Below are 12,239 nucleotides of genomic sequence, written 5' to 3'. Positions count from 1 at the left end.
CTTGGTGCTTCGGACACTCGTGTCTGCTCCACGAAATAAGGTCCTTTCATGGTCACCAAGAGGCTGGTCAGCTGGAGAGATGAAGCAAGGATGTCCCTGGTTGTGGGTCAGAGAGCTCAGGGGCCACAGTCATACCAGTGTCACTGACACACTGGACTGGTTGCATCCATTGTCACTGCGAAGTGCACACAGAGGAGGGACAATATTTCTTCCTTTAATAAATAGCAATCCAAGAGCCATGAGGCTGTCCTGGTGCTCTGAAAAGCCAGAATTCCCCTTTGGCTCTCTATCCAGCTCCCATCATTTCCCTCAATGTCTGTCGTGCCATATAGCTCTCTTATGGCACTGGCCACACTTAGTTCTGCAGAAAGGCTGTGAGCTGGTGCAACCACCTACAGCATGCTCAAACACACAGATACAACAGGCATTGAACAGTTACAGGCTGGTCCTGTTTGCCACCCTGGCTGCTGTTCCAATGCCACACACCCAAAGCAGTAACAAAAACCCTCCAGAGTTGTCCCCTCCCATCTTCCCAACGTTCAGGGGTGCTCACCAACACGTTGCAAACCTGCATCTTCCAGCTGAGAGAAATCAGACCTGAATCTCCTGCCGGTGATAGACCGGAAAAGCAAGATGCTGATGTTGTCTTCAGCATCCCCCTCAGGCTCTGGGACTGGGTCTGTGAAGGCTACCGAGTACACCAGACTGCTCAGGCAAGGCTGTTTGAAGGGACTACTTCCTCGGGCTTTTTGTAACTCTCAAACCATGAATCTCTGCAGAACACGCCATGGCATTTGCAACAGCACATGATAACTGAAAGATGTCACTAGCACAGTTAGCATTACCCATGCTGCCAGTGTGCAAATGCATCTTGTAGCTTGGGCTCGTGTATTTGCAGAAACCATCTATTATCGAATCACTGCAGCTGCATGGTTGTGCAGCCTTCCTCTCAAAGTGGGAAACATGTGGGAGGGCAGCTGGGAGGTAACCCCCACTTCTCTGCCTTTTCAAACTTCCCTACAGAAGCAGCAGAATTTCCCCAGACAAACATTTCTGACGAGGAAACTGAGGGTTCCCCATGGAAATTTCCGTGAGAAAATACCCAGCTTGATGGTGCGCATGCAGGGAAAAGCTGTTGTGTAAGAGGATGATGCATTTTATCTGGTTCAAGTAGGTCAATGGGCAGCAGGAGAAGGCCAGGGCTCTGGCTGCGGCTCTGCTGCTGGGTGACCTTGGAGAACCACTGCCACGCTGTGTTCCCATCTGTGAGATGGGGATAAGAAAGTGTCACGCACAAACTCAACGGGTTATTAATAGGGGCCTCTGGCTCAGATTTCGAAACAGCCCAAGGGGTTGAGAAGCCCATTTGTTCCTAACAGTTCAAAGCAGGAAAGAGACTCAGATTTCCTTGACACTTCTGAGCGCTGAAGTTCGGAAAAAGCACTCTCAAAAGCATTTGTCTTGAGGGAAGCAAGCATCTGAGTATGTGACTTTCCCTTTTCCTAATACAAATAAAGCAAATCACCAATGAAGCTGAAATGTTTGGTTTGGTTTGAGTTTTACACTGAAAACCACCAGATAGAAATCTGAACATCAGCTACTCTGATGTCAGAGTTGTGGTAGAAAAACAGCTGATGCAGTGGTCAGAAGGAAACATTTTGACTACATGGGATGGGACTGTTTCCACAATTTCCTGTTGAAGCCATAGGTGAAATCGATACATTCTCCCCAAATGTTTGGATTTCGTTCAATGGCTAGATCCAATAGTAGCAGCAGTATGGGTTTGGTTTAAATGGCTAATAGATATAAAGAAGTTTCTGTAGGACTGCTATAAATGACTTCCTAGGTTGACTGGTAAAGCCCTGGTGACAAAGAGGGCTGTGAAAGGTGGCAGATCCTGTGTGGGATCAGGTCCGGAGCAGGGCAGAAGCCTGGGACAGGGACTCTGGGGACACCACTGGACAGCATCACATGCAGGGGCTGTGCTCTGGGATAGGATATTCTTAACACAGGTTTGTAATGGAGCACTTCTCATTCAGGCCAGCTACAACCCAGGGCTAGCAGAGGGCATTTAACGTGCACTTAACTGATGTGGAAAGGGAGAGTGCAGCCTGGGGAAGGGAATGAAAGCAAAGCAAAAGGAACATCAACATTCCTTGGCATTTTATCCGCCCCCTGAGAATATTCAGTCCCATGCAGGAGCAGGGGAACGGGCTGCATAATCTTCCTTCCAGCTCTGTTTGAATGGCAACATGGACACATCTTGCTTTCATTCTGAATTTTACACGATCTGACATGGCTCTTGACTCATTAAAAAGACATTTGGAAACAAACAAACGAAAAACTCAACTAAAATCTTTGTCAGCTGATTTTTGTCTCCTGGAAAGTTTTCATTTTGAATGAGGGGAGTTTACCACAGGAGAAAAGAAAATCACTCCCTTGGAAAGCATTCAACCACTTCTTGTTTGCCTCAGCTCTGTGTTTACTGCAACCGCAGATGCAGCAGCAACACAGGGCTGAGATGCCAGGATTATAGTTCCAAGTCATTGCTGTGCTGACCCCTTATCTCACCCATAGTCCCACATCTCTGCTGCCCCAGCCATGAGGACAGTGCAGTAACACATCACCCACATTGTCATGTGTGTGCTCAGCAGATGTAACCGCTGTTTCCTAACTGAAACTCCACGCCTAAGTGGGATTCAAGGTAAACCTTTCCTTCCAGCCAGAAAGGGCTGCGGTGATAACTGGTTCTCACCAGAGATCATTCTTCTTCTGCAGGTGATGGGGCTGATGTATTGGAGACCCTAAAAAAGAGGAGACTATGAACTCCATCTGCTAGTGTTAGAGAAGCCAAACTGGGATGGATTGCTTTCACTTACTGGGATGTATTACTTTCACTTACTGGGATGTATTACTTTCACTTACTGGGATGTATTACTTTCACTTACTGGGATGTATTACTTTCGCTTGGATGCAACATAATGAAAAGGAATTTGTGAGACACTCACACATGGGGAAATTCCTAACAGCATAAAAGGGAGGAAGGGATGGCTCATAAAAGAGTGACTCCCTCTGGGTTTTTTTGGCAACCCAAAAAAATAAGGTTGTAGAAGGACTCCATGCTGAGGGGAGGACAATAAGAAGGAGGTGTTATGGAAAATGACCCTTCCCTGAGCAAACAGATCTGATATTCCTGCTATCCCTCTGCATCCTTCATCTGCTCCTTAAATCTGTTTCCGATGAGCAGATGCAGCCTTAACCTCGAGTCCAAAAGACGTCACACTCACCTGCTGTGGTTATGCAGAGCTCGTGCCTTGCTGCCTGCGCTGCACTGCTGGGCACCACTCCATGGACCTCTGCTCACCATGGCTCAGCCAAGATGCACCCATCCAGCGGTCCATGCTCCAGGCAAGGGATGCTTTGCACCCGATTCTGAACCAAAACCGGTAACTTTTATCCCCGCCCCCCCAAAAAAGGTGGGTTGATCACAAGTTCCCAGCTCTCAGAAACACCTACAGACTTACAAGGACAATTACAAGGACAAACTTACAAGGAACATTGTTCTATTTCATAGGATCTGTCTCAGGACCAAAACTTACAAATAATATTTTCCTGCCCCATGTCAATGTAAAGTGAGTTTAAAGATGCTGAGGTTTCTCCTATGAGGACGCAGCTGACCTCAGGCAGAGGTCAGTTCTGAACATGCAAAATGTGGAACTAGTCTTAGGCTTCATTTGACTAAACTCAGGTTTTTAGGTATCCAATGCAATGTAGATTTTGATCCTACAATCCAGTGAAATCACTGGATTTCACAATCACTGTGAAACATAACTGAGGATCAGAAGAAAAAGCCAGGAGGAGGGAGCTATCCTGTCCCTGCAGAGCCACACGAAACTAAGTGATATCCAGTCATAGCAGGGAATGGAAATTTTCATAATCCAATTCAGTTCTTTCTTATTCCTGAGCTGGCTCTGCCCAAAGCAATGACCTGAACAGAGGGAGAAATCGTCCCTCCTTCCCTCCTCCTCTATTTATTCCAGCACTGTGTTTGATTTTGTTTTTATTGCATCTGAGGACTTGGAAATGATCTTCATCAGGTGCCTTTGGGATGTTCTTGTCTGCTATTGAGCTCCAGGGAAAGGAGGAAAAACCCCTTGGACTGAACAGGAAGTCACTGTTTGGAGGCACTGACACAGCTATTCAAAATAGGAGTCATGTGACATATGTGTGGAATTCACCTGGAAAAAAATGGGTTTAATGGAAAAAAAAATGGGGATATGGGGGGAGCAGGGGCTGTGTGAGGAAAAAAGGCTTGAACAAGCCCTGCATTGCTCTAGGACTGGGTTTCTCCCAGGACTGGCCTAAGCCTGCTGCAACGGGCGATAGCCCAGCTATCAGCGTCACTGGTGCAGGGTCAAGCCAAGGCTGAATGCTTCACTTCTCACTTTGCTGGGTTGGATTTCCATCCACTTCCTACTCAGCTTGGGCTGCTTATTGTTTTCCTGCAGCCTGTGGGGATCTCTTGTGCATGTGCAACATCCCTCGTTACACAGCTGAGCAGCAGGAACGACAGCAATGAAAGCTCCCAACCCCTAACCCCAACAGTGCAGCACTGCCCAAGAAGGGGAGGTGCTAGGTCCCCTCTTGGGGACACCCCATGCCAGGAGCCCTGTGGCTCCCCATCCGAGGGGATCTGGGCACTGTGAAGCAGCTTAAATTCTTATTTTACTCACCATGCTTTAGAGCTTCATTCTGGTTTGAGTTCACCTGCAAACGGATGGTTTGGCTGCAATCATCTTTGAGGTCAGTTTCCGTTTATAGTGAGAAACCCCATGGCTCAGTCTGTGTTTGCTTTGACTGGTTGCATCAATTCCAGTTTCTGCATAAGCAGGAAACCACAGTGAAGAAGAGCTGAACACAGACATCTGGGTACTCCCCACCACGACTGCATCGCACTCATAACCCCTCCTGCCTGAGGTGAACACCCCTAATCCTACCTGCATTTATGTGAGACAGAGGCTTAGATCGAACAGAAGTCAGGTTTACACATGTGCTTAAGTGCGTAAGGACTCCGCATCCAGGTCCTGTCACTCCTGGTAGTTTATCTGCTGACGAAGGTTAAATAGATGGAAAACAAATCATCAGCCATTGAATCTAGAACAAAACAATGAAAGCAGCCCGAAATTAGAGCAGGAAAGAACACAGACAGGAACAGCAATGTTAACTGCAGTCAGCTTGGCTAAAGCACCTAGATGTAATGAATTAGTTTTTCCCTTGTAAAAAGCAACCCATGTTCTGAATTTGCTTTTACTCGAAATGGGTAGGAATTGTTTCTGGGTTTAAAACCATGAGATGGTTTCACTATGACTAACCTTTAAAAAACCCCATGGAAAATACTGTTCAAATAAACCAAAAGGCTACAGCGAACTCTCAGAAATGAACCTGTCAGAAATGGGCTCTTTGGCTCCAAGAACTCATGGAAATGAGGAAGTTTGGAGTTTGGAACAAAAGTTGAATTATTAGCTCAAGGTAAGTGGTTAATGAGTGCTAAATACACATGTCAGTGAAAGATATACAAACTGAAATGGCACTTCTAGGAGACCTCACAGGGCAGGAACAGCCGTACATGAAATCTATCAAGCTGCCCTTTGGGACAGATTTGCAACTTAAAGAGCAGCAAACTGGAGTCATGGTCCCATTGCTTTTGCTATTGCTGCACCCCTTCCATCCCCCTGCACCCACAGCTGCCAAGCAAGCCCTGCCCTACACTCACCCCAGGCTGAGACCCACTTTTGATGGGTTCTTACTCCTCTTCTGTGCTTAATGAAGGGTGAGGGATAGGTTGGAAGCACACACTGAGCTCGAGCTCTAGTTGAATATCCCAGCTGCTGCCACACCAACTCCTTTGAACTGTGATTTATTTGTGGAGGAGGATGGGGGATGCCTCGGTCACAGTGTTTAAAGCAGAGCTGCCAACCAGCCTTTCGTTTCGGCTCGCTTTGCCCATTAGACTAAACAGGTTAGGGCTTGGCTGAAAGACATTTCCATGCCAGGTGATTTATCATCGCCTGTGGAGCCCAGGGAATACAGGTCCCCCAGCACAAGCGCGGCTCCTATTTGGAGCCCCGTGCAGGGTAAGGGGCAGAAGGGACCTCAGGCGTTGTTTATTTTGGATGTCATGTAATGGTAATAAAGAAGGCCAAGCAGCAGCACGTGTTAGCACCGAGTCAGCTTTGGACGCCAGGAAAACAGATGATCTCAGAGCTGCAGGGGACCTCATGGGGTGGCTCTGCTGGTTTCCCCCAGGCAGGACGTCACAGCCTCCAGCACCCTGCCCATCCAAGCCACAACCTCCAGGGACATGAACCCCACAGTAATGGAATCAGAACACAGAAGGAGGGTGCTGGATCCTGGGACCCTGATTTCTGCTGGTGTCTTACCTGTTTCCTGCATCTGATTTCCAAAGTCATCTGATGGACGCAGTAAAAACCGCTTTGCCTGTGAACAACTCCCCAGCAAGGCAGGATTCCCTCACAGTTCAGGGAAGGGATTTTCAGTCTTCCAGCCCCTAAGATGTTCATTTTGAGGATTAGAGGCTGTGCCACCAACCCCTTTGGGATAGAAAGGGGAATGGGACCTAAAATGTTATAAAAAGACAAAAGCAAGACAACACATTTATAGGCAGAAAATGATGACAGTGACTTTTCCCCAGCAGGAAGCATTTTGATAGGAAGTGCCTGGCTACTTCCATTTCCAGTGCAGGTTCATGCTGGAATGTGGTATCCCAAATTGCCTGAGATTTCAAGATTAGGGCTAGCAAAGCACAGGTAATTAACTGTAGTAAAAGAGCTGGGAATCAGACCCATCCAAAAGGGGGGTTTCCAGCTCAGTTTTGGAACTGGTTTTGAGCTTGTGCAAAGCTTTCAAAATGAAGAAAAATACTAAAATATAAATTATTAAATATGTTTTCTAATTTAAAACCACCCACACTTTAAGCCATCAAACACTGGGATGCACACGCAGTGTGATGAGCTCTGCCAGATCATCACTAAAACATTATCTTGCTGGAAGGGAAAGTCGCCAAAGAAATGCTTCCTCCCCATGGCACAGAGTTGTCACTCCTGGGAAATGGCATTGAAAAGCCTTCCCTGTACATTCGAGGTTCAGGAAGCAGAAGGTGCAAACAAGGATGCTACCACCTGCACTGGGGCAAGAGTTTTTGCACTAGAAGTCCCAGCACTAGTAGTATGGATGTCAGGAGCAAGGAATCAAAGCACAGTGATTTGACTTGCTCCTGCTTTATTCAAAGGGCAGGCATATCTGGAGCAGCCTAGGAGGAGTCCTTTTCTTTTTCCTGAAAGATGTGTCCGAGGAGTAGTATTACTCACCACAAGTAACTTAACACAGGCAGGGACTCAATGGGAAGAGGAGAAGAGCGCATCTGGCTGGGGGAACCACAAAACACCCACCTCTCCACCCACCCTGGCTGGAAACCCTATTCACAAACCCTGTGTGGGATGTCACACACAATTCATTACGTTCACACAAAGGGAGTGGAAAGGGACCTGCCATCACATTGTCACTGTAGTGGGGATCCATCCCTCACTGTCTATTCCATGATACATTGTCCACGACTATGGGGCTGGGATACCCCAGGCTGTGAAAGATGGGCACATCCTGTGTGGGGCAAAGCTGGGGGCACACAGAGCCTGGGTAGTGGCGGGCAATGCTGCAGCAGTGATGGGGAGCCCGGCAGCATTCCCTTCCTACGGTGTGGTTCAACATGTTCTCTTTTTTTCCCCCTATTAAGTAGGATCTTGACATGATTTTAGATCTCCTCCAAGGGCAAGAGTCTTTAGCAGAGAAACCAGATGTGCCTGGAGTTAAACACATGAGCTGAGAGCTTGAACTTTTAATCCATGGAAGGATTTCTATCAATTAAATTAGCCTGCATTTCCCTGCTCTCCCCTCCAGGCTGAGGACCCCCAGTGTCAGGCTCTGTATAAACCATGACTGTAACCTCTTCAGAGTGAGGCAGGCAGCTGTCCTGATAGCAAAGGCAAGTAAATGGGGAGAGAAGGGTCCCCCCTCTCTGTCTGGGGACCACACTGTCCTGCAGGGACCACTGCAGCAGAGAGAGACAGAGAGGTAGGGGTGCACCTACCCACTTGGCCAGTAAAAGCAACTATAACACGGTTGCGCACTCACCCTGGCTTACACTTGCTAGGAGAAGGAACAAGAGTTTGCACCATGTACATCACCGGCTTTTTGGTTGCTAAAGTAGGGGTGCCCCACATTGGCTGAATTTCAGCATCATGGCTGTGCTGCCATCATTTTGCTGCATTAAATAAGGCTCAAAGTCTGCCATGATGCCTGGGCTGCAACGCCAGCCCTAAGCCCAGCTCTGCCAAGGTCCACTGTGGTAGCTCCAATTTATCTCTTAATTCCTTATTTGTTTGCTTCATGCCTCACACCCTAGGAAGCCCCTCTGTGGACCAGCCCTGTGCGCAGCAGCACAACCAACCGGCTTCCTCACACCTCTCCAGGCTCACATCATACTCAGTCTTGTTATGTCCTGCACTGGGTTCTCTCCTCTGGAGCTCGCATCCAAAACGCACCCAAGCCTGCCTGCCCACTAGAGGACAATGTCCTTTAATTTAGCGTACAATGTTCACTAAAGGACAATCACAGCTCAGCACTGAACCACTGACGGTGACCAGCTTCTCCTTACCTTGCAGATGATGTGGCCACAGCAAGCAGAGCACTGCATGCACAGAAACCAGTGGAAGCAAGGGAAGAAAGCACGCAGATCTCTCATTGCTGGGAAGGCTGAATTTCTTCCTTAGCCTTAACTTGGCCCCTGAGCTGTTTTGGTGGAGGCTGCCATCACAAACAATGTGCTCTGTTTTCCTGATCAAGGTCTGAGTGAGAACCGAAATCCCCTTCGTTCGCAGGCTGGGTTTTCTCCTGTTTTCAGGAAAGAAAAAGTCAAAAGGAGCCCAAGGGCAGACCACAACAAACCGAGCCTCCTCTTCCAAACCCTCCAAAAGGACATTTTCATCCTCATCATGATATAGGAATAATATTTATCTCAGCTGCAGCCAATCTACAGCATCTGTGGCATGGTGCATGTGTGTGTGTCACACATGTGGATGCCTGGGACGATGGAGATGAGTTCAAACACAGCCCTGTAACATGAGGCTAGCAGGAACTGCTGGCCATCACCCAAGATAAATGGCCAGGACTGTCCATACACAGAGTGAAGGCAGTGGTCAGCCACTCAGCTAACTACACTCACACCATGCTTGCCAAAGCAAATGGGCTGCTTTGACCCTGACTGATATTCCCAACACAGTCTTCTTCAGGCAAGCCACAGAGAACCCTGAGTTAGCCTGAAATACAAATAAGATCTGTTAGATGGGAAAGCCCCGAGCAAGGATGCTCCTGCTGAGCCCAGGGCAGCTGTAGGCTGGTTTGTACCCCCTCCTTCCTGAAGATAATCTCATTGTCTGTAGCAGATTTGAAAAGAACTAAATACTTGAGATGAGAAAAGACACGCACCTCTGCAAAGACATCTCTTCCAGGAAATGAGAGTTCTCCTTGGGTTGGGGGTTACATATCAGAGGCTATTGATACAAGTCAATACTGCTCTCATCAGAAAGTTTTATGCTGGGAAATGCTGTTCTGTGGAGGTACCTTGCATTGTGTCAGCACAGCTGGATTTTATCAGCATTTTTGGAGTATTTTGATTTTATTGGAGTATTTTGTCTTTTCCATTTCAGTTTTGCATAAGCTTAAATAATTTAAATTAACATAAAAATGTCATTCAGCCAATTTTTATCACCGAGTGTTTTTTCTCACTGAAAAAAATCTCACTTTGTAGCAAATCTCAGTCTGGTTTGACACAGAAGAGAAACAAATTTCCTTTCAAATTCCTTTCCAAATTATGCAAATGTTCATAGAAGACAACATCTGGTTTCCACATGTATCTGATTGTTACTGTGATGAAGCCTTTAGCATAGTGTCTCTTCCCATCACATAAGATTAACTCAAATTGGCTTGGATGGGAATAGTCCATGAAGGCAAAGAGCTAGATGGGAGAAAAGCAAGAAGGCAACCAAGAGAGTGCACTGCTGGCAGAGCTGGTGGATTCCATTCGGAGGTCACTGTTAGGTTTGATATTCTTTTACATCTTTATTAATGACATGAAATGCAACTCGATCTGTCAGTGAAACAAGAAAAATAAACAACACAACCAACTGGCAAAGCTGAGAGCAAAATAGTTTCTCCATGAGGTTACTGGTTAGACAACACCTGAAATAGCACAGACCTTTCTGGGCACCCAACGCTATGATTTCAAGGGAGTTCATAGAAAAGCAACAGAGATGGTGGAGATGGAGGTGTTGAACTTGGCTCAAGGAAATGTTGGGCACAGCAACAAGCTATGAGTGCTTAAAGAAAACAAACACCCAGGCAGAAGGCCTGACCTTAGTGAGGCTGATGTCAAGCAGAGCTAGAATTTCATACCGAGGAAGAGGAGGATTTAGTGGTGGAGAAGGCAAGATGCAGGAGCCATTGGATGAAAACAGAGGAGGCCGACTGCAGTTTCAATACCAAGGGAAAACAAGGCAAGAAATTTCAGTTTTGTTTAAAGGCAGCAAGATCCAGAGTGCCAACCGACTGGTGCAGAAAGAGCCAACTGCAGCTTTGTAACCCTCTAATTAAAACAAGGTTAAATAAAACCAGTGTTACATATTCAGCTCTGATGAGAGAGGGAGACCGGATGCTAACAAAAGCAATGCTACACCCCCTGCAGCCAAACTCCCAAGTGTAGCAAGAGACAGCATCTCCCCAGCAGAAGCACAGATGGTTTTATATGGGAAGTGTAAATAAGATGTTACCATCTGGTTAATAAAAGTTGCATCGAAGCTAGATTTGACTACACATCCTCAGATGTGAGCATTTAAGGTTTTCAGCCAGAATGCCCATGGAGAAGGAATTCCCATTGATATCCAAAGTGTTGAACAGAACCACAAAATGTCCTGACAGTCCTAAAGACTACAAACCTATATTAAATCTCATTGTTATCTGTGCAGAAATATAACTGCACAAATATAACTGGCTCTACTAACAGAATGATCAATAGCTGATGAGATGTAGAGGCTATTGGAGAAGCTGGCCTCTGCAATGTACAGCAGATGCAAAAAATAAGGCTTAAAGCAAGCTATTTTCAGAAAATGGTAACTCTGCTGGAAAAGTCTGCTTTGGACATGGAATCTACTCATGCATTTCAGCTGAAACTGTCAATCAGTTGTTTGTTATAGAGGGAAAGACATTCCTGAGGAACTGGAAACGCTTTCTGGTTTGGTTTGGTTTTCAAAAGGCCCTTTTCTTCCTCAACTGACGTGCTATTAAAATAATGATCTTTCCTTCACAAGGACTGACCCTGACATCAAAAGAAAATGTTTATTCCAGGTTGCACATAAAGTTTTGAATTACTTTAAGAAAAGGGTTTTGTCTTTCTCCTTTGCTTGCAAAGAAACCAAGGAATTTCCAGTTTGGCTTGGACACCAACCCAGGTAGCCCACCGCATCCATCCCTCCAGTGAATGGTAACTCCAGCTCTGCCAAAACCTCCTGCAGCTTTCCCATCAAGAGGGGGGTTTACTCATGATTAAGATTAGAATGAACAAGATGAATGATAGGAAACCAATTAGATCAATGAACATGGGCATAACCCAACACCCTCTCCAATCAGAGGAGATTCTAAGTGATTGCAGGGGGTTAAGGTAAGTTTTGGGCAGCCAAATAGGAATGAGAAAACACAGCCCCGAACCCCCATCCCCACCACACCAGCACACTTGCTCTTGGAGCCTGCTGCCAATTTTTATCTTTATAAAGGGCTGAGTTAGCAGCAGGACTGCCAGGACTCAGAAGAAGGTGAGATAGCATCGCTCAAAGTCTCTGCGTGCAGGCAAAGAGGAAACACACTTCAGCAACAATATTAAGAACCTGCCAATTTCACATAAGATAAATAACTAGAGTTACCCTGCTCTATGTGTGTTCTGGAAATAGCACTACATACATCAGCACGGCCTGTTATAAAACTCTTCCCATCTTACTCAAGCTTTGGATAACTGGGGCTTCATCTTCCCAACCACCATGACTGGCAAAGCTATGGCACAACAGCTTCTCTTCTCTGTGTGCCTCAGGGACCCTCACTGAAAATGAAGCAACAAT

At 46.5% G+C, this 12,239-nt stretch overlaps 1 long non-coding RNA gene across 1 annotated transcript; it reads right to left on the bottom strand.

The window, feature by feature from the left end:
• Nucleotides 1-2,018: 2,018 nt before the first annotated feature.
• LOC133272799 (uncharacterized) lies at nt 2,019-10,995 on the bottom strand. The gene is made up of 5 exons (XR_009744573.1): nt 8,732-10,995; nt 6,441-6,637; nt 4,998-5,154; nt 2,926-3,432; nt 2,019-2,855 (listed from the first exon to the last, which is right to left on the bottom strand). It is a non-coding gene; the product is annotated as an uncharacterized LOC133272799 (long non-coding RNA).
• Between the last annotated feature and the right edge of the window lie 1,244 nt (nt 10,996-12,239).

Source organism: Pezoporus flaviventris, unplaced genomic scaffold (assembly GCF_033815535.1).
Source record: "Pezoporus flaviventris isolate CSIRO_AGI_PZ_B2104156 unplaced genomic scaffold, CSIRO_AGI_Pfla_v1 ptg000001l, whole genome shotgun sequence".
Taxonomy (NCBI): Eukaryota; Metazoa; Chordata; class Aves; order Psittaciformes; family Psittacidae; genus Pezoporus; species Pezoporus flaviventris.
Note: the sequence above shows the minus strand (reverse complement) of the source record. Positions and strands in the feature narration are given on the sequence as shown.